The following is a 21,818-nucleotide window of genomic DNA, read 5'->3' as shown; positions in this document are numbered from 1 at the left end:
AACTCTCAGTTTTAGAGTTTTAGTCTATGATCTGACAAGTGCATTTCTCTGGTCCCAGGGTGAGGCAGAACATCATGGCAGAAAGTGATGCAAGAAGGAAGCTATTCACGCTATTCAGCCAGAAAGCAGAGGGAGAGGGGGGAGATGGTCCATCGGGGTCAATGAACCATTCCAGGGCCTGACCCCAATGATCCACTCCCTTCATCCATGCTCCACCTGCCTATAGTTACCACTCAGTCCATTCAGACCAGGGTGGACTGATTAGGTTGCTGTTCTTACAATCCAATCATTTCCCCTCTGAACATTCCTGCATTAACACAGGAGCTTTGGGGGAACACCTCATAGCCAAGCCATCATAGCAGCCAATTGAATGAAATGCCATAAAGATGTCTCTTTTGTAAAGAGCAGTTTCAAGCCCCCTAGCAAAAGTCTTCATTACTTCATGGCAGATGGTAGCCCTAGAGCTACGTCAAGGCAGCTTTTCACCCAATACAGAAAAATAAACCTCTTGAATCAGACTTTGCTCATTACCCTGACAGTTTGATTTTGCATTTTTGGCTTTAAAAATTATGAGTCATGGTGAATAAGTTTTAACCAGTACAAATCTACCCAAAGGCAGAAAAATGGATTTAATGATCTTTTGAATCCCACCTCCCAGACTTGAAACTGTATTTTTGGTAAATGTTTTCTGAATTAATCATAGGAGAACATCTAGTAGGATTAAAAATGAATTTCAAAAAAATGTAAAATAGGTATGCCTGCATTTTAGGAACGAAAAAGTTTCATTGATAATGTTTCTCTAACATATTGTCTTGAATTTAGGAAAAAAAATGGCCAATGATGCTTTCTTTTTAAATTTAAAATAAGATTTACAAGTTACAGAGCAGCTTAAAGCCTGTAAAATAGCAATTACTATGTAATTAAAAGTAAGATGGCAGCTGGCCATAAATGTCATGGGAAAGATTGCTCCTCTGATGGACTGTTCTTAGGAACCATCATTAAACACAGGAAATGGGTAAACAGCCTTGAGTTATACAAGATCCTCTCCTCAGGACACCACTTAATTAAAGAGGCAGAATGTATTGTTTCTAAAATATTTTAGGCTTTTGCATAAAGTTTCGGAAATCTTGGCAGAGGGGAAAAAAAAAAGAACAAATTATCTGGAAGAGAGTTAATCAAACATTCATAACATGAAGTTTCTGGAGTTCCATTTTTATTTGCAGTTGATTTTTTCCAAACTCTTGCTACCAGTGAGCATAATGGAAGGGAATACTCTCTCTGTGCACCTCATAGGAATTCAAACACAATAACAGGTATTACTGCTCTAGGGTTGTTAAAGGTTGAGATTGCCCCTTCCCCAAAGACAGCTTGAAGTCCTAATCCCCAGTACTTCAGAATGTGGCCTTATTTAGAAATTGGGTCTATATTATAGAGGTAATTGAATTAAAATGAAGTCATTTGGTTCATTAGGGTCCTGTTTCAATATGCCTGTGTCCCAAAGAAAGGGCCATTTTAGACAGACAGGTACATAAGGGAGACCATGTGAGCATGTTGTGAAGAGGCACAGGGTTGCCCTGTGGAGACTGGAGTGTTGCTGTCACAGGCCAATGAACTTCTGAGGCAAAGAAGGACCCGACCTGTCCCCTGCGTGGTTCAAAATAACACTACCCAGCTGACATTCGAAGCCCCAGAAGCAAGAGACAACAAAATTCTATTGAAGACACAAAATTTATGGTACTTTTACTTTATGACAGCTCTAACAAACTAATATAAGACTCTTTCTAAATAAATCGATTTAGTGTAGTCATTAAATGGATGAGCTTCAAACTCATTCATTCATTCATTCATTCAATATTTTCTGACTATCCTACCTTGGGCATTTAGTATATGGATATAATGAAGAGTTCACTTTTCAGAGTTCACTTCCAATAACACATGCAATAGGCAATATATGAAGTTAGTTCACAGCTACTAAGTGCTACAAAAAAAAAGTAGGACCATAATTAAAGAGCTATTATTAGGTGTTTTAGAAGGTGTTATGACATGCATCTCTGAAAAGGTGACATTTGAGCTGGGTATAGTGGTGCATGCATGTAATGCCAGCTATTCAGGATGTTCAGGCAGAAGGATAGCAAGATCAAGGCCAGCCTGGGCAACTTAGTGAACCTGTCTCAAGATAAAATAAAAAGAGCTGGGAATATATATCTCAGCTCAGTGGTAGATCCCTTGTCTGGCATGTAGGAGGTTCTGGGTTCAATTCCAAGTACTGCCCCGGCCCCCAAGTGACATTTGAGCAGAGATACAAATAGTAAAAAGGGATACCTGGAAAAAGAGGCTTTTGGATAAAGGGATCCTAGAAACAAAATCTGTGAAGCAGGAATAACCCTTCTCTATTCCCAGAATAGAAAGAAGTGTCTGACAGGAGAGTCCAGAATTCAGGGGAAAGATTAGAGATAGTGTTTAATGACTTATTTGGACCAAGTGAGTTATGATGAAGGATCTTTATCTTAGTCTATGGATCAAAGAAAATTATCAGAGTATTTTAAGCAAAGGATCAATAGGATATGTTCACATTTAAAAAAAAATTCTGGATGCAGTGTAAAAATATACCAGGGCGGGGAGCAGAAAGGCAAGGAAAAGCTGCAGTTTAGTTAAAAGGAAATTGTCTGGATTAGCGGGGAGGAGGTAGAGAGCAGTGGTCAATTTAGGATGTAAGAGTTTGGATGTGGGACTGGCTGATACATTCAGTTCATCTTGGTGAGGGTGAAGAAAAGGAGGCACCAAAGATGATTCATTACTTTCTGACATGCAATTTCGGGATGATGACATTAAATGAGATGAGGAGGGTTAGGGTTGGTGGCAGAGACAAACTGCAGTCAAGAGTTTCATTTACAATGAAACCTATCAGGGAAACTGTCAGTTAGGCATTTGTACGGAATGATGGAATAAGCATTTGTTAGAAGGATTAGGTAGAGGGGAGTGAAGGGAGGGGAGAAGTGTGGGGGTAGGAAGGATAATAGAATGTATCTGACATTATCACCCCATGAACATATATGACTTCATGACTGGTGGGATTCTATGTCATGTACAACCAGAAGAATGAGAAATCATACTTCATTTATGTAGGCGTCAAAATGGATTCTACTGCCATGCATAACTAATTAGAACAAATAAAAAATATTTTAAAAGAGAATTGCATAAGATAAAATATCACTCTGAGAAGGGCCAACAGATCAGTGGTATTTAGACATAGACCTAGATGGGATTAGGAGAGACTAAATAAACAAATAACCCAATCAACAAATGGGCCAAGGACATGAACAAACACTTCACAGAGGAGGACATACAATCAATCAACAATTACATGAAAAAATGCTCACCATCTCTAGCAGTCAGAGAAATGCAAATCAAAACCACCCTAAGATACCATCTCACCCCAGTAAGATTGGCAGCCATTATGGAGTCAAACAACAACAAGTGCTGGCGAGGATGTGGGGAAAAGGGTACTCTTGTACATTGCTAGTGGGACTGCAAACGGGTGCGGCCAATTTGGAAAGCAGTATGGAGATTCCTGGGAAAGCTGGGAGTGGAACCACCATTTGACCCAGCTATTGCCCTTCTCGGACTATTCCCTGAAGACCTTAAAAGAGCGCACTACAGGGATACTGCCACATCGATGTTCATAGCAGCACAATTCACAATTGCTAGACTGTGGAATCAACCCAGATGCCCTTCAATAGATGAATGGATTAAAAAAATGTGGCATTTATACACCATGTAGTATTACGCAGCACTAAAAAATGACAAAATCATGGAATTTGCAGGGAAATGGATGGCACTAGAGCAGATTATGCTTAGTGAAGCTAGCCAATCCCTAAAAAACAAATACCAAATGTCTTCTTTGATATAATGAGAGCAATTAAGAACAGAGCAGGGAGGAAGAGCAGGAAGATAAGATTAACATTAAACAGAGACATGAGGTGGGAGGGAAAGGGAGAAAAAAGGGAAATTGCATGGAAATGGAGACCCTCATTGTTATACAAAATTACATATAAGAGGTTGTAAGGGGAATGGGAAAATAAACAAGGAGAGAAATGAATTACAGTAGATGGGGTAGAGAGAGAAGATGGGAGGGGAGGGGAGGGGGGATGGTAGGGGATAGGAAAGGTAGCAGAATACAATAGTCACTAATATGGCATTATGTAAAAATGTGGATGTGTAACCGATGTGATTCTGCAATCTGTATTTGGGGTAAAAATGGGAGTTCATAACCCACTTGAATCTAAAGTATGAAACATGAGATGTCAAGAGCTTTGTCATGTTGTGAACAACCAATAAAAAAAAAAAAGAAGACAGCAAAGAAAAAGAGTGTTGATTCGTATATCCTGGGCCATGCCACCACGCAGAGATAAGCAAAGAAGGAGTCAGTAACAGGGTGTATACCGAGTTTGGAGATTTAGCTGCTAATAAAGAGAGGACCATGGCAAAGCCATATCAAACAACAGGGTTTACTGGTAGCACTTGGACAGAGTTGCATGACAGGGGATGTCCCCTCAGCAGGAGAACTTCCAGAGACAGCGGTTTAGGGCATGACACTGAGAAAGGAGAGGGTGTCAGAGAGGAGACTTACAGGACTAGGTGGTGTTTCTATAGGACTAGGCCCATTTGTGTACTACACCAGCAGGATGGGGACCCCGTGTCACAGAGCTCGGAAGGGTAGCAGAGGCATTTTTGTTGTTGTTTTTGTGGTATCGGGGATTGAACCCATGGGCACTCTACCACTGAACTACATCCCCCAGGTCTTTTGTTTTATTTTGAGATTGGGTCTTGCTCATTTGCTCAGGCTGGCCTTGAACTTGCAACGGTCCTGCCTCAACCTCCCAAATAGCTGGCATTGCAGGTAAGTGCCACTGCACCAGGTACATTAGGTGTTCTACAACCATGGGGTTTGTCTTATCTACAGATAGTACATTTCCACAGGCTATGCCAAGCAGGCAGGCTCTAAGTGATTAAAATATTTAGACGTATTTGGGTAATTGGATGTGTAAGAATTTGAATTTGGCATCTCATCTGTTATGAAGAGGTAAAGAACATAGGGTCCAACATACAGGGGAAATCATCTTTGGCCCATTTATATACCACAAGATGAGATAGAAAGGATCCAAGATCAAAGAGAGGAGGAAAAAGCAAGTGAGTAACAGAGATATTGAGAGAGAAAGAGGGAGAGGGAGAGGAAGGGAGGAAGGGAGGGAGGGAGGGAGGGAGAGAGAGAGAGAGAGAGAGAGAGAGAGAGAGAGAGAGAGAGAGAGAGAGAGAAAATTGGAAAAACTGCAAAAAATTTTTTCAGAAATGGGTTTTGCTGTGGGGATATGAAAGATATGGATAGATTTGGCCCTGATGAAAGCCGTCTTAGTGGAACAGTGGTAGCAGAGTTTTGACTGGATTGTTAAAAAGAGTGAAAGTACAGATGTGAGTATCTACACTTTTCCAAGGAGAACACTCAAATGTTTTTAAGGATTGTTTGGCTCAAAGGAAAGCAGAAAAGTGAGTTAGTGCCTCTCCAGTGCCAGGAGACACGAGAGTGCTTCTAGAAGCTTTTAAATAAGAAATATGACATTCCGTGTTGGTGGTGGAGGCAAAGAGAATACCCCACCTCCTGTTTCTCCAGATGGTGAAATTAATCTAATAAAAGTCTGCAAACACTGGGGAATTGCTTCTTTCCATCTTGCCTCTCTGTGCCAGTCCGGGATGGTACAGCAATCCTGGACACGTGTTTCTTCTTTAGATTTAAATGTGCCTTTAGGAAGGCATTTTAGCCAGCTTTTTCGTTGCTGCAACCAGAAGTACTGACAAGAACAATTTGAAGGGGGAAAAGTTTATTTGGGGACTCACAGTTTCAGAGGAGTCAGATCTATAGATGGCCGGCTCCATTCTGTGGGGTTTGAGGTGAGACTGAACATCATGGTGGAAGTGTGGTGGAGGGAAGCAACTTACTTGATCAGGAAGGAGAGAGAGAGAGAGAGAGAGAGAGAGAGAGAGAGAGAGAGAGAGAGAGAGAGAGAGAGAGAGATTCCAATTTCCAGATAAAATATGTACTTCAAAGGCGCGCACCCAATATCCCACTTCCTCTACCCACACCCTACCTGCCTTCATCTGCCACTCAGCTAATCTCCATTAGGGGATCAATTCACTGACTGACTTAAGGCTGTCATAACACAATCACTTTACATCTAAGCCTTTTTTTAAATTTATTTTTTTAGATATACATGAAAGTACAATATATTTTGACATATCATTACATACACGAGTATAACTTTCCACTCTGGTGGTTGTTCCTGATATGGAATTCTACTGGTTGTATAGTCATACATGAACATAGGAAAGTTATGTCTAATTCTTTCTGCCTTTCCTATTCCCATCTTTCCTCCCTTCTCTTTATTCCCTTTGTCTAATCAATGAACCTGTATTCTCCCTCCCAACCCCATTGTGTGTAAGCATCTACATATCAGACAGAACTCCTAGCCTTGGTTTTTGTGGAATTGGCTTATTTCACCTAGCACAATAGTTTCCAGTTCCATCCATTTACCGGGGTGAATGCCATAATTTCATTCTTCACTATAGCTGAGTAATATTCCATTGGGTATATGTACCACATTTTCTTTATCTATTCATTTATTGAAGGGCACCTGGATTGGTTTCATAGCTTAGCTATTGTGAATTGAGTTGCTGTGAATATTTATGTGGCTGCAACCCTACAGTATGCTGATTTTAAGTCATTTGAGTATATATGGAAGAGTAACATAACTGGGTCAAATGGTAGTTCCATTGCAAGACTGTCTCAGGCATCTCCATTCTGCTGTCCAGAGTGGTTGCACCAATTTGTGATCCCACCAGCAATGTATGAATAAACATTTTCCCCCACATCCTTGCCAACATTTATTGTTACCTGTATTCTTGATAATTGCCATTCTGACTAAAGTGAGATGAAATCTCAGTGTAGTTTTAATTTGCATTTCAGTAATTGTTAATGATTTTGAACATTTTTTTTCATATATTTGTTGACCTATAATATTTCTTCTCCTATAAAGGGTATGTTCAGTTTCTTTGCACATTTATTGATTGGGTTACTTGTTTATTTGGTGTTAAGATTTTGAGTTCTTAATATATCCTGGAGATTAATGCTCTATATGAGGTGCAGGTGGCAAAGATTTTCTTTCATTTGGTAGGATCTCTTTTCACATCCTTGATTGTTTTCTTTGCTGTGAAAAAGTTGTTAAGTTTAATATCATCCAGTTTATTTATTTTTTAATATTTATTTTTTAGTTGTAGTTTGAAACAATTACTATTTATTTATTTATTTATTTATTTATTTATTTATTTATTATTATGTGGTGCTGAGGATCGAACCCAGGACCTAGGACATGCTAGGTGAGCACTTTACTGCAGAGCCACCACCCCAGTCCTGTTTATTGATTCTTGATTTTATTTCTCACACTTCAGGAGCATTATTGAGGAATTTTGTTCCTAAACCAACATGATGGAGATTTGAGCCTTCTTTTTCTTCTAGTAAGTGCAGGGTCTCTGGTCTAATGCCTGATTCCTTGATACACTTTGAGCTGAGTGTTGTGCAGGGTGAGAGATAGGGGCTTAATTTCATTTTACTACCTAAAGGATTTCCAGTTTTCCCAGCACCACTTGATAAAGTGGCTACCTTTTCTCCAATGTATGTTTATGGTGCCTTTCTCTAATATGAGACAACTGTATTTATGTGGGTTTGCCTTTGTATTTTCTATTCTATACCATTGGTCTTCATGTCTGTTTTGGTGCGGATACCATGCCATTTTTGTGACTATAGCTCTGTAGTATAATTTAAATTCTGGTATAATGATGTCTAAATCTTCACGTTTCTCATTGAGGATTGCTTTAGCTATTCTGGGCCTCTTATATTCATAAATAAATTTCATCACTGTTTTTTCTATTTCTGTGAATAACATTGTGAGAACATGAATAGGAATTGCATTAAATCTGTGTAGCTTTTTCAGTAGTATGCCCATATTGACAATATTAACTCTGCCTATCCAAGAACATGGAAGATCTTTCCATCTTCTAAGATCTTCTTCAATTTCTTTCTTTGGTGTTCTGTAGTTTTCATTGTAGAGGTCTTTCACCTCTTTTGTTAGATAAGTCTCCAAATATTTTTATTTTCTTTGAGGCTGTTGTGAATGGGATAGTTTTCCTAATTTCTCTTTCAGTTGATTCTTCACTGATGTATAGAAACACAATTGATTTATGGTTATTAATTTTATATCCTGAATTCATTTATGAGTTCTAGAAGTTTACTGGTGAAATTTTTGTGTCTCTAAATAAAGAACCAAGTCATCAGAAATTATAGTTTGAGCTCTTTCTTTCCTATGCATATACCTTTAATTTATTTCTTGTGTATAATTGTTCTGGCTAAGGTTTCAAGGACTTTGTTGAATAAAAGTAGTAAAAGAATGCCTCTTTGTCTTGTCCTAGGTATTAGAATGAATGCTTTCAATTTTTTTCCACTTAGAATGATGTTGGCCTTGGGTTTAGCATATATAGCTTTTACAATATGGAGGTATGTTTCTACTATCCCTAGTAATTCTAGTGTTTTGAACATGAAGGTGTGCTGAATTTTGTCAACTGCCTTTTCTGCATATGATTGGCATAATCATATGATTCTTTAAGTTCATTGATGTGAGAATTACGTTTATTGTTATCCATAGGATGAACTCCACTTGATCATGGTGCACTATCTTTTCAATATGTTTTTGTATGCAATTTGCCAGTATTTTATTAAAATTTTTTGAATTTATATTCACCAGAGATATTGGTCTAAAGTTTTCTTTCCTTGATGTGTCTTTGTCTGGTTTTCATATCAGGGTGATACTAGTTTCATAGAATGAGTTTTGAACAGCTCCCTCCTTTTATATTTCATAGCATAATTTGAGAAGTATTGGTGTTAGCTCTTCTTTGAAGATCTGGTAGAACTTGGCTGAGAATCCATGTGGTCCTGGGCTTTTATTTGTTGGTAGGCTCTTGAGGGAGTCTTCAATTTCATTGCTTAAATCAATCTTTTTAAATTTTCTGTCTTCCTCTTTCATTTGGGTAAGTCATATGTCTTTAAAAATTTGTTGATGTCTTCAGGAATTTTATTTTAGTGGAATATAAGTTTTCAAAATAGTTTCTGATTTTTATCTGTATTTCAGTAGCATCCATTGTGATATTTTCTTTTTTATTATGAATTTTAGTAATTTGAGTTTCTTCTCTTTCTCTTCATTAGTGTAGCTAAGGATTTAATCAAGATTATTTATTTTTTCAAAGAATCAGTATTTTGTTTTGTCAATTTTTTGAATTCTTTCTTTTGCTTAAATTTCATTGATTTTAATTATTTTTTGTCTTCTGCTTTGGATATTGATATGCTCTTCTTTTTCTAGGGCTTTGAGATATAATATTAGGCTACTTATTTGGTGACTTTCTATTCTTTTAGTAAATGACATCAGTGCAATGAACTTTCCTCTTGAAACTGCCTCCATAGTGTCCCAGAGACTTTGATATGTTGTAATGCTATTCTCATTTACATCCAAGTGTTTTTTTTTAATTTCACCCCTGATTTGTTCCTCTATCTATTGGACATTCAGTGGTGTATTATTTAGTCTCCAAAGTTGCTTCTATTTTTAACTTTATCACTGGTTTCTAATTTCATTCCATTATGATATGATAGAAAGCAAGATATTATCTCTGTCTTTTTTGTATTTTCTTAGAGTTGTTTTGTGGCCTAAGAGATTTTCTATTGTAGATGAAGATTCATGTGCTTCTGGGAATAAAGTGTATTCAGTCATTGATGGATAAAATATTTTACATATGTCTGTCAAATCTAAATTATTAATTACATTTTTTTAGTTCTATAGCTTCTTTATTTAGTTTTTGTTTGGAGGACCTATCCATGGTAAGAGAAATATGTTAAAGTCACCCAGTTTTATTGTGGGTATTGTGGTCTATTTAGTTCTTGAGATCAAGAAGTATTCTTAATAATTAATTACTTATTTAATTAATTATAATTAGGTATATATGACATCAGAATGCATTTTGATTCGTTGTACACAATTGCAGCACATCTTTTCATTTCTCTGCTTATACACAATGTAGCATAGCACCATATGTGCAGTCATACATGTACCTAGGGTAATGATGTCCATCTTATTCCACCATCTTTCCTACCCCCATATTTCCTCCCCACCCCTCACTCCTCCTTGCCCAATCAAAGTTTCTTAATTTTTCTGATGCCCCACTCCCCATTATGAATCTGCATCAGAGAGAACATTCAGCTTTTGGCTTTTGGGATTGGCTTATTTCACTTAGCATGATGTTATCTAGTCCCATCTATTACATGCAAATGCCAAAATTTCATTCTTTTTTAAGACTGAGTAATATTCCATTGTGTATATATACCACAGTTTCTTTATTCAGTCACCTATTGAAGGGCATCTAGGTTGGTTCCACAGTTTAGCTATTGTGAATTAAGCTGCTATGAACATTGACGTGGCTGCATTACTATAGTATGCTGATTTTAAGTCTTTTGGATATAGACCAAGGAGTGGGATAGCTGAGTCAAATGGTGGTTCTATTCCACATTTTCTAAGGAATTTACATACTGCTTTCCTGATTGGTTGCACCAATTTACATACCCACCAGCAATGTATGAGTGTGGCTTTCTCCCCAGATCCTCACCAACATTTATTGTTGTCTGTATTCTTGATAATTGCCATGAGATAAAATCTTAAGAGTAGTTTTGATTTGCATTTCTCTAATTGCTAGAGATGTTGAACATTTTTTTCATATAGTTGTTGATTGAATATATATCTTTTTTTGACAAGTGTATGTTCAGCTTTTTAGTCCATTTATTGATTGGGTTGTTTGTATTAAGTTTTTAGAGTACTTTATATATCCTGGAGAACTGCTCTGATGTGCATGTGGCAAAAATTTGCTCCCAAAATGTAGACTCTCTTTTCGCCTCATTGATTTTGTGTGAAGAATCTTTTTGTCTGAGTTCATCCTATTTATTAATTTTTAATTTTCTTGTGCTTTAGGAGTCTTGTTAAGAAAGTTGGGGCCTAATCCCATATAATGAAGATTTGGGCCTACTTTTCCCTCTATTAGGCAGAGGGTCTATGGACTAATTCCTAAGTCCTTGATCTACTTTAAGTGGAGTTTTGTGCATGGTGAGAGATAGGGGCTAATTTTCATTTTGCTGAATATGGATCTCCAGTTCTCCCAGCATCACTTGTTGAAAAAGCTATCTTTTCTCCACTGTGTGTTTTTGGAGATTTTGTCTAAATAACTGTATTTATGTGGTTTTGTCTTTGCATATTCTATTCTGTACCATTGGTCTAAATGTCTATTCGGTGCCAATACTATGCCATTTTTGTTACTATAGCTTTGTAGTATAGTTAAGCATTTGACAAAATACAATACCCTTTCATGTTCAAAACACTAGAAAAATTAGGGATAGTAGAAACATACCTCAACATTGTAAAAGCTATCTATGCTAAACCCAAGGCCAGCATCATTCTAAATGGAGAAAAATTGGAAGAATTCCCTCTAAAAACTGGAACAAGTCAGGGATGCCCTCTTTCTCCACTTCTATTTAACATAGTTCTTGAAATTGTAGCCAGAGCAATTAGATAGTTGGAAGAAATTAAAGGGATACAGATAGGAAAAGAAGAACTGAAACTATCATTATTTGCTGACAACATGATTCTATACTTAGAAGATCCAAAAAACTCCACCAGAAAACTTCTAGAACTAATGAATGAATTCAGCAAAGTAGCAGGATATAAAATTAATATCCATAAGCCACATGCATTTCTACACATCAGTGATGAATCCTCTGAAGAGAAATAAGAAAACTATTTTACAATAGCCTCAAAAAAAAAAAAACACTTGTGAATCAACCTAACAAAACAGGTAAAAGACCTCTACAGTGAAAACTACAGAAAGAAATTGAAGAAGACCTTAGAAGTTGGAAAGATCACTCATGCTCTTGAATAGGCAAAATTAATATTGTCCAAATAGCCATACTAGCCAAAGTGCTATACAGGTTAAATGCAATTCCAATTAAAATCCTAATGCCATTCCTTATAGAACTAGAAAACGCAATCATAAAATTTATTTGGAAATTAAATTAAAATTTATTTGGATAGCCAAAGCAATCCTTAGCGAGGAGAGCGAAGCAGAAGGCATCACAAAACCTTTTCTCTTGATGTGTTTTCCAAATAGGTCCTATTTTTTAAATTTCCTACAGGTTAACTGCCACCATTTGATTTCTCATCCATCTAAGGATAGTTTAAAGAAGACCCTAAAGTATTTTAAAGAACATTTTGTGAACTTACCATGCTTTTTACTTCTCACTGCTAGCTATTACCTAACAAAATGAGGATAGCAATACGTAGCACCATGAATTTGTTGTGAATGATACATGAGCATACATGCAAAATACTTAGCAAAGAGCTTGATCCTTTATAATGAGCAAATTGGTAATCATGATATCTGTAGTCATGCATCTATGATAATAAATCTATCCACCAGGGCAGACCAAGTATTTTAAAAGTGTGCTAGGTGACTTTAGACTTCCTTCTGCTTTCTAAGAAAGTTGTTAAATTTGTAGTTTGCATATTCATATTTAAAGAAAGGGATCTTTCTAGAAAGTCTAGAAAGTCATAAATTACTGTTCAGCTCTTTCTTCAGTAAAAAAAAAAATATTTTCGGTTTCCAGTGTTCAGAAAGCCTTTTTGGTGTCTGCTTCAGGCAAGATATACACTATGTTCTTACTCTAAGAAAATATGAGCAGTCTGGAACAGATGATTGGCCCATTTCACACTTTAAGTTCCAGGAAAATTTGTTTTTACTTGAAAATGGAAAAAAAATTGCACAGTATCTGAGTTCTTTTTTATTGTAGAGAGATTGTAGAGTCTGAGACAGTTACATTTTGCTTCTCTGGAGTCTCTCTTTATTGATTATATGACTCTAGACAAGAGCACTTATCAATGCTTCTAACAATTTGGAGTGATTCTTCTCCAACAATATGCAAACACTAACTGAAAAAGTATTTGTTGAGAGCATATTGCCTATAGATTCACACCACACTATTAGTAAAAGTGCCTATGTTCAAGACGTCAACAACAGTCTGCCAGTGCCTTTTAAGGGAAGATACTTCATTCAAACTTGTTAAAGGATCAGCTTTTATAAACCCATGTAACATTTGATTCTGTCTCCACCTTTCCAAGGCAGGTGTATGTATGCATCTATATACAGTTTGTTTTGTTTTAAAATGTTAATGTCTAATACACATTCAAGAAAATAATTTATCAATTATTTCTTTTAATATTAGAGCATTTTTGTATAGTGTAAATAAAACATTATCTGTATTTTCTCTGAGAAGCTGAACACTTCTTTTACTAAGTCCATGATATATCTGTATTAAGTTTTGTAAATGAAACAAGGTAAGGCCCAAGGTACATGTATCAGGTTTATTAAGATATCATTTATGTGAAATAAAACTCACCTTTGTCAAATGCGCTTGATGGGTTCTGATAGAAGTATTTATTGCATAAACTCTGCCACAATTGAATATACTCACGGATACAAAAATATTTCTAGCATCCTCGTTCACTTCATTCTTTCTCTTACTCTTGTTCCTAACTCCTTGGTAACTACTGATGTGATTTCTGTTCCTTTAGTTTTGCTCTTTCTAGAATGTTATATAAATGGATTCATGCAATCCATAGCATTCTCTGTTTGATTTTTTTTACATAGCACATTGCTTTTGACATTTGTCCCAATATTGACATTCTTTTTATTGCCACATAGAATTTGAGTATGTGGATTCACCACACTCTATTTATTTATCCACCAGTTGATGGACTGCTGCCAATTTGGCATTGTTGTGAACATTGGTTTTACAGATCTTTCTTGGGATATCTATTCAGTATGGAATTACTGAATTAAATGGAAAGTGTATGTTTAAATTGATAAGAAACTGCTTAACTATTTTCCAAAACTGACCATCCATTTTGCATTCCTAGCAATACTGTGGGAGAGTTTCAGTTGTTTACATCATTATCCTAAACTTAATATTTCTTTGCCTTTTTAAATTTGAGTCATTCTAGTAGGTATGAAGTGATATCTTACTGTGGTGGTAACTTGCTTTTCCATGATTACTGCTGATGATAAGACACTTTCATGTGCTTATTGGTCATTTTTATATCTCCTTTAGTGAAATAATATTATTTAAATTTAATCAAAAGATGTCTTATCATGTAAGAATTCTTACATAATTTAGACATATGTCTTTTATCTGCTATGGATTTTGCAAATATTTCCTCTCAGAGTCAGTGTGTTGTGTTTTTATTATGAATGAGTGTCAAAGTTTGTCAAATCCATTTTAATGCATTCATTGAAATAATCATATGGTTAGCCCTTTCTATTTTATTGAAACAAAGACTTAACTTGTCTGCTTTTTTCAATATAAAATAAACTGTGTATTCCTGGATGAACTTCACTTGATGATCTTTGCATGTGTTGGTAGCTTCTATTTGCTAAAACTTTGTTAAAGCTTTCCTATCTATGTTCACAATGGTTATCAGCCTGTTGATTAATTTGTTTTATAAATTTTTTTTTCTGGTTTTAGAATCAGTATAATACTCCCAAAATAATTTGGAAATTATTCACTTTTATGCTTTCTGAAAGAGTTGTGTAGGATTGTTATGATATCTTTCTTAAATATTTGGTAAATTTAACCAATGAAGCTAAGTGGTCAGGAGCTTTCTTATGAGACGATTTTAAATTATTAATTAAATTTCTTTAATATAAAGATTACTTATAACAGTTACCTATTTCTTCATGGGTCAGTTTCTGTTCTTTGTGCCTGTCCAAAACCCATGTTCTTTCATTTGAGCTACAGGATATGTTGATAAAAAGTTGTTCATAAGATTTCCGTATTATCTTTTTAATGTCTATACAATCTGAATTAGTTTCTTTTTCCTCCAAGCATGGTAATTTTTGTTTGTTTGTTTTCTTTTTTAAAAAATTTCCCTTTTTATTGGTGCATTATAATTATGCATAACAGTGGAAGTTGTTGTAATATATTCATACCTGCACACACAATAAAACAGTATAATTAGATCATTTTTATTCCCCAGTACCTCCCCTTTCCCTCTCCTCCCTCCCTCTGATTCCCTTCTTTTATTCTACTGGTCTCTCTTCTATTTTTTTTATTTCTCTTAGTCAGTTATTTATGACAGCAGAATGCATTTTGACACGTTGTACACAAGTGGAGCACAACTTCTCATTCCTCTGGCTGTACATTGTGCAGTCACTCCAGTAGTGAAATCATACATGTGTATAGGGTGGTAATACCTATCTCATTCTACCGTCCTTCCCATCCCTAGAGCCCCACACATCTCCCCCCCTAAAGTGCAAGAGGTAAAATTAAGAATCAATAAATGGGATGGTTTCAAACTAAAAACCTTCTCAGCAAAGGAAACAATCAGAGAGAACTTACAGAATTGAAGAAAATCTTTACTTCAGACACCCCAGATAGAGCACTAATCTACAAGATATATACAGAGCTCAAAAAACTTAACAAAAAAAAAATCAACAATTGGGTGAAGGAACTGAACAGACACTTCACAGAAGAAGAAATACAATAGGTCAACAAACATGAAAAAATGTTCAACATTTCTAGCAATTAGAGAAATGCAAATTAAAACTACTTTTAAGATTTCATCTCACTCCAGGCAGAATGGCAATTATCAAGAATACAAGCAACAATAAATGTTGGCACGATATGAGGGAACAGTTACACTCTTACATTGCTGGTGGGAAAGGGATGGTAATTTTTTTCCCTCTTTTTTTGTTTCATTTCTGGCTAAAAGTTTGTAATTTAGCAATCTTTTTCAAGGAAACAGTTTTTTATTTCATTGTTTTTCTCTATTATTTTTAGCGTAATTTGTTTTATTTCCCTTAGTCTCTTAAGGCAATGACTTAAACCAAAGGTTGACAAATTACAGCCAGTTGCCTATTGTTATACAACTGCTGAACTAACTTGAGTTTTATATTTTTAAAGGAGTAAAACTTCCAAAAAAAATACTCAAAATGAGCTATATGGGATCCAAAAAGACTAAATGTTTTTTATCTGGTCATTTATTTTTAAAGTCTAAAAGTCTACCAATTCCAGCTTAGATCACAAATTTGAGATTTTTTTTTTTGCCTTTTTAAACATAAGCATATAAACCACACAAATTTTCCACTAATCATTGCTTTAACAGTATTCTAAAAGTGTGTTGTTTTTTTTTTCTTCATTCAGGTAAAAATATGTTCCAATTTTTCTTGCAACTTATTCTTTGTCCATGAAAAAATAATTAAGTTATTGCTTAATTTTCAAATGTTTAAGCATTATCTCCACCATCTTTTTTCACTATTGCTTTAGTCAGTTATTTTGTTTCCATGACCAAAAGACCTGACAAGAAAAATTTTAGAGAAGGAAAAGATTATTTGGCATTCATGGTTTCAGAGATCTCAGTCCATAGATGGCTGACTCCATTCCTGGGGGCCCTAGGTAAGACAGGACACCCTGGCAGAACAGTGTGGTGGAGGAAAGTGGCTCAGGACATCAACCAGGAAGGGTGAGGGGAAAAAAAGAGAGAGAGAGAGGAGAGGAGAGGGGAGGGAAGAGGAGGGGAGGGAGAACTCTGCTTACCAAATGCAAAATATATACTTGAAAGACATGACCCTAAGGACCCACCTCCTCCAGCCACATTCTACCTGCTTACATTTACCACCCAGTTAATCCCTATCAGGAGATTTATGTGCTGATTAAATTAAAACTCTCATAACACAAACATTTCACTTCTTAACTTTCTGCATTGTTTCACACATGAGCTTTTGGGAAACCATGAATATCTAAACCGTTACAACTATCGATTTCTAGTAAAACTTTGTTATAGTGAAAAATATATTTTGTACTATTTCAATTTTTCTAAGTTGATTTAGAGGTGGTTAAGATCCAGAATAAAATTATCTTGATCAATATTCTATTTACACTTGAAAATAATTTGTATTTTGCTGTCTTCGTTATTTTATCTATGTAAATTATGGAGGTGATAAATATCATGCTTTTTTTCTGAATAGATATCAAGCTTTTCAAGAGCTTTTCTTTAAAAATATTTTGTTGAAAACTGTTTCCCCCCATTTAATTGAAAAACTGCTTTGGTCAAAATGCAATTAGCTAAGGAGCTATGGGGTAAATTCTAAAGCCTTTAATCTGTTTCATTTGTCTATTACTGGGTCTTTACATCAGTCTCACATGCATTTTATTACTGTAGGAAACATTGATATCAGGTCATATATATCCTTCAACTTTGTACGACTTTATAATACTTTGTAACTATTCTAAATCCTTTACATTTTCATATTAATTTAGAAAAGCTTGTTTCTTTCTTTAGAAAAATCTGTTTGGAATTTGTTTAGGATGTATTGAATCTGTAGAACGATTTTGAAAAGGATAAATATTTTAACAATATTAAATCTTTCAATCTATGAATATGGCATATTTAGATTTGGGAAAATTTTCTAAAAATATTTTACGTTTTTTAATGTGGATGTCTTCTGTAAATATTTTTTGAAATGTAAATATTTATATAGAATGAGAAAGTAAGCCAAAAAAATTGCAAATTTAACATTGCTTACAAATATCACCAAATTGGTGTATTAGTAAATCAATTAATAAACCACATTATTTCTTTCTTGCATAAATATTTTGAAGTTTTTTTCTAGGCATATGATAGGTACTGATGCTTCTTTAAATTCCATTTGATAAATTTTGGTTTTAATTGATGCCATTTACAATTAATATCATCATGATATTAATTAATTTAATCCTAACCTCCCTTTACACATATATTTTCATATTCCCTTTCTCCATTTTTTAGAATGACTGGAGTTTTTATTTTGTTTGTTTTTAGTATTATCTTCTATCTTTTTTTATTGTCTCTTGAGCTATGTCTTTTAGTGTTTTTATCTTGACACTCTAAACATTAAAATATGAATATCTAAATTATCCTTGGCCATATTGTTATATTGGTCTGTTTTTAAAAAAAGTGATAGTAGAAGTTCACACCATTTGACTTCCATTTGCCTTTCTGCACTTTGTACTTGTGTCATAAATATTACTTTCATATATTCTATGAAAAGAATAATACCTTGTTATCATTTTTACTTGAAATAGTCAAAAGATTTTTTTATTATCCATATACTTAATTCTTCTCATCTGCATATTCCATTTTCCCATGAATTTAATTTTTGTCATTTCCCTTCTGCCTGATATAAATGTATCTGAATTTTTTGTATTGCCTTCATATTATCATGAATGATTATATGGCTGTGGAATTAAAGATAGATGGGATTCTTTTCCTTCCATCATTTAAAACATACTGATAATTCTCTTTTATTACTTCATATGAAAGATGAACTGTTAATATCGTTCCTTCATTTAAGCACACCTTCTTTTTTCCATTGGCTTTTAAGCCTTTTTTCTGCTCCTTTGCAATTCTTATATTATTTTGCACCTGTATGTGTTTTCTTTGTGATTATCCAACTTAGACTTTATTGAACCAGTGAGTTGATGTGATTTTCAATTTAAAAAACTTTTTCATTTTCTCCTTAAATATTTTTCTCACCATAGTTCTCCATATTGGATTTCAATCCCATGCACTTTAGGCCATTTACATTGTCTCTTGAAGCTTGCATGCTTTGTTCCTCCATATATATGTATATAGAATAGGATCAAGTATTTTCTTTAGAAAGTCTTGGGATTTGACACAGGCAAGGCTTCAAAGAGTTCATTAATCTTAGTTGGCCAATTTTTCATTTTTTGAGCCAGGAGAGAACTCATTTTACTGTACAGATTTCAGGTTGGGCGCTAAGGATGCTACTCAGTGGTAGAGTGTTTTTTGCCTAGTGTGCAGGAGGCCCTGGGTTCAGTCCTTAATGCTGTCACAAAAACAATGTGTGCATGTATGTAACTTGGGAATTCTCACTGTTCTTCAGTTCCATTCCCAGATTTCTGCACTTGGGAACAATTTTTTTTTTCTCTCACTCCTCTGTACCCAGCCTTTGAGAAGAGCAGCCCTGTGCTAGGAAACCCCAAATGCCTAGGAGGGTTTTTATCCATGCAGTTTAGCACTGCCCTGGTGTTTGGTCCATTATCTCCTTGGGGAAAGAGTTTAAGAATGAATGCAGTCACCCTCTGTGAATCTGAGAGTATTGTAGGCTATTGTGATCATCTAATACAGCCATTTCAATCTTGTTAAAATTCAACTATTTTCTCTTTATCTCCTTCTATAGTAAATTCTCCTGCTAGTCTAAAATCGTAGAAATGGCTCTTTGCCTTCCACAATTTAGATCATAGTTACCACTTTAGTAGGTTAAAAAGAAAACCCCAGACTTCATAGTTTGTTTTGCTTTCTCTGGTTATTGTGGGAACAATGGTCCCTACTTTTTATATCTTAATTGTAAATATAATCTTGTTGTTTTTTATTAAGTACCTTTGTGGTGTATAAAAGATTGTAGAGTTTACTCAAAGCTCCATATGATTTTATGTTCTTCCAAAAAGGATTTACCTTTTCTTTTGGTAGGCAGACATGCTTTGAATTTCATGGACATCAACTTCACTCAGCGATTAGAATACATTAAGGCCCAACTTCAATCCTTGTGAGAGTGGTCCTATTTCTGGTACACTTTTAATCTTACAATGTTGCCCTGGAGACCCCAATTAAATGTTGACAATGGTCCTCTCCTCTGAACTTCAATTCTTATTGTCCCAGCTCTGTGAGGCTGTCACTGAACTACTCAGACACTTTGCCTGTCAGCCATCACTTTCAAATTGGAAAAGTGGTGTCAAATGTTTGTTTTCTCCGCCTGAGAACTTGACTCTCAAAATCCCTGTGAACTTATTAGCTGTCTGGTGAATTTAACCTGACCTCTTTTTTATTTTTGAACTCAGGGGCGCTTGACCACCGAGCCACGTCCTCAGCCCTATTTTTGTATTTTATTTACAGACCGGGTCTCTATAAGTTGCTTAGGGCCTTTCGAAGTTGCTGAGGCTGGCTTTTCAGTTATTTTTTTAAAACCTTTGTCCAGCAGTAGAATTGCTCCAAACCAAGCCAGATAATCAGTCTTTCCTGGGTCCTCCTTTCATGCCTTTCTAATTTGGTGTTAATCGTACTACCATATGATTTTGAGATTTGTTAAGTAATCTTTAACCTGTGAACTAATGCCTTTCATTCATTCTGGAAAATGTCCTGCTATTGTCTCTTTGTTGACTTATCTTGTCTTTTTCTGGAAGGCTAATAAGACATATGCCAGGGTTTCTTATTTTACCCTCTGATGTTCTCTTCTTGAATTCTCCATCATGTGTCTCACTGAACTATTTTCTAAATAACTTCTTATTTAACCTCCAGTTCAATAATCCATTCATCTGTGTCTAATTAACCATTCTACCCAGATACCAAGCATTCATGTGGTTGTTATATTTTTCAGTCCAGAAGTTTATTGATTGATTAATTTTTAAAATATAGTTTGCTATTCTCAGCAACTTGAGAGTCTTCTTGTTTCTCTCTTTAAATACAGCAAGCATCATTAATTCATTGTCTGTCTGATAACCTAAACATCTTAAGTCTTTGGGGTCTGTTTTGTCCATTGTTTCTTCTGACTCTTCTGATGGTACATCTACTTTTCTTTGAGTGCTGAATGCAGTGTTGGTAGAGAAAGGAAAATATAAAAATAATATGAAGGCTAGAAGGATACCACTTATCTCCAGAAAACTACCTTTGTTGATGTCTGTTGGGAAGTACTTATCTTTATTCAAGATGTGTGCTTCCTTAAACTATGTAGACAAATGAATCTAGGTTGCAAGTTCAAGAAAAGGCTGGATTACTTCATATCTGCTGTTAGCTTAGTGATTTGATTCTTTGGGCTCCAGTTTTAATTTGGAAATACTTATCCATTTTTCTATTTTGTTTTGGTCCCATATTTGATTTTTCTCCCCCAGTTTCCCCACAAAATTGCCACAATCTTAATTTCACTTTTGTAGCTATTTACTTACACCCTAAGTTTTCCCTTTATTTCTAGATTTTGGGCCTGGTAATTTCTCACTAACTTGTTAATTCTTTGATGCAAAGAAAAAAACAATCTAAGAAAGTAAAATAGTCATAGGTACATGCAAAGAATATTTGTGGGCAAGTTCAGGATAACTTCTCATTCCCTTATATGACATAAACCTGTTGCTCCATCTCACACAACAGAAGTTGTGGAATGTGATTGCAGTGATGTCACGACCATTTACTTGAGCACTTTGGGTGGATGCATATGGTGGAGAACAAGGAGAGACTATCAAAAACACTAGGAGCATTTTATATCTGAGTACAATCTAGAAATGTTGTAATCTTACACAAAAATACTGCAGCAAGATCTAGTTTGGCATGCGAATGCTGTTTTGTTTTTTTTTTTTCTTACTTAAAAACACAATCACCTACCCTGCCATAATGATGCCCCTCTATCACAAATCTCTGCCTTATAAAGCTCTGCCTGATTATGGTTCTAGCAATTGTGTGTATGCATTTCTCAGAAATTGTTAAAAAGCATTAGAGATTTAGCAGTCTGTGACAATGGGAAAAGAGCCTGAAAATTACAAGGGCAAAAGTTAAACAATACTGTATGTTGTTTTTATGAAAATA

Source organism: Urocitellus parryii, chromosome 7 (genome assembly GCF_045843805.1).
Source record: "Urocitellus parryii isolate mUroPar1 chromosome 7, mUroPar1.hap1, whole genome shotgun sequence".
In the NCBI taxonomy this organism is placed as follows: domain Eukaryota; kingdom Metazoa; phylum Chordata; class Mammalia; order Rodentia; family Sciuridae; genus Urocitellus; species Urocitellus parryii.
Note: the sequence above shows the minus strand (reverse complement) of the source record.